At 37.2% G+C, this 2,088-nt stretch overlaps 1 pseudogene; it reads left to right on the top strand.

Moving 5' to 3' along the window:
- On the top strand, positions 1-1,603 carry LOC147563618 (tetrahydroberberine oxidase pseudogene; annotated as a pseudogene).
- Positions 1,604-2,088: the final 485 nt, after the last annotated feature.

Raw genomic sequence — 2,088 nt, 5'->3', positions numbered from 1 at the left:
ATGACAATATTTAGTACTCCAGGTTCTTTCATATTCTTATTTACTTTCTTTTTGTTCTCAATTTCATTTACAACTTCAGCTACCTCCATCCATGACAACTTCCTCAATTGCCTTACTACCCAACCTTCTCAAACACCCATTCCTGTTTACACCCCAACCAGTTCTAATTATACATCTACTTTACAATCTACTATACAAAACCTAAGATTCATATCCCCTACTTCTCCAAAACCTAATCTAATAATTACTGCCATGCATGAATCACATGTTCAAGCTTCTGTAATTTGTTCCCGGAAACTCGGAATTCAATTAAAAATTCGAAGTGGAGGACATGATTATGATGGTCTATCGTACGTATCTGATGTTCCTTTCGTGATTGTTGATTTGTCTAATTTACGATCGATTGTTGTTGATACAGAAAATAATAATGCATGGGTTCAATCTGGTGCAACCATCGGTGAAGTTTATTATAATATTGGAGTAAAGAGTAAAACCCTAGCATTTCCTGCAGGGATTTGCCCTACTGTTGGTGTTGGTGGTCACTTTAGTGGAGGTGGGTATGGTACTTTATTAAGGAAATATGGTCTTGCTGCTGATAATGTTATTGATGCTCGAATAGTCGACGTTAACGGCAGAATTTTAGATAGAAAAACCATGGGAGAAGACTTGTTTTGGGCCATTAGAGGTGGAGGTGGAGGAAGCTTTGGAATCATTCTTTCATGGAAGATCAAATTGCTTTCTGTTCCACCAACTGTCACTGTTTTTACAATCTCTAAAACCTTACAACAAGGTGCTACTTCACTTGTTCATAGGTGGCAAGAAATTGCACATACACTTCCTAATGATCTTTTCATTAGAATCCTCTCAACCGTTGCGAATTCTAATCAAAGAGGAGATAAAACTATTCAAGCTTCATTCAACTCCATGTTTCTTGGAAGTGCCAAGAATCTCCTAACTTTGATGAAAGATAGATTTCCTGAGTTGGGTTTGGAGAGAAAAGATTGTACTGAAATGAGCTGGATTCAATCTACCCTCTACTTTGCTGAATTCAAAATTGATGGTCCTCTAGAAGCCCTCTTAAATAGGACACAAGAGAAGAGGTTTTATAAAGCAAAATCGGATTACGTGAAAGAACCCATTTCACAAGTTGGATTAGAAGGACTATGGAGAAGGTTATTAGAAGAAAAGCAACCTGTGGTGATCTTTAGTCCTTATGGTGGAAAAATGAGTGAGATTTCAGAATCCGAAATTCCGTTCCCACATAGAAGTGGAAACTTATTCAAGATTCAGTATTTGGCATATTGGGAAGGGTTGGATGAAACTGAGAACCAAATCAACTGGATTAGGAAGCTATATCAATATATGGCACCTTATGTTTCAAGATCTCCAAGAGCTGCATATCTCAACTACAGAGATATTGATTTAGGTCAGAGCAAAAACGGCACGGCAACATATTTACAAGCTAAGACTTGGGGCGAAAAATACTTTAAGAATAACTATGAAAGGTTAGTGCATGTGAAGACCAAGGTTGATCCTGGAAATTTCTTCAGAAACGAACAAAGCATTCCTTTTGTTCCATATGCTTAATTGGAGAAGAAAAAAATAGGACACTTGAATGTCTTGATCATCATATCATGGTCAGATTGATTACATTCTAGGTATAAAATAAAGACTATGTAATTGATATTACTTGTACTTCTGCAATTTATCCTCATATTTGAAAACATAAAAAAAGAGTTGTAATATACTATTATTAGCTTACTATAGCCTATGGTTTTCTTATGGTGAAACAAATTTAAGGAGACTCCAAGTTAATTTATAAAGAAAACTATGACACGTCTATCGCACTCAACATGAATTAACTCTTCAGTTAAAATGGGGTCAAAATGGAAATTGGATAAATGGGGGGGGGGTGAAAAGAACAAGTTGATCACACTTTGGGGGCTCAACATGAATTAGCAATTTCAAAAAGGAAATCATGAAGGCGCCCATCAATGTTACTAGAAACTAGGGGTGGGAATCGGTCCGGGCGGGAAACGGACACTAACTCAACCGGTCCGGGCGGAATGAACACGAGTCCTAAGTGTC

The sequence above is a fragment of the Eschscholzia californica genome, unplaced genomic scaffold (assembly GCF_041429995.1).
Source record: "Eschscholzia californica isolate CP2 unplaced genomic scaffold, dmEscCali1.0.p SCAF_1, whole genome shotgun sequence".
Classification (NCBI taxonomy): Eukaryota; Viridiplantae; Streptophyta; class Magnoliopsida; order Ranunculales; family Papaveraceae; genus Eschscholzia; species Eschscholzia californica.
This window is presented reverse-complemented; position numbering and strand designations above follow the sequence as displayed.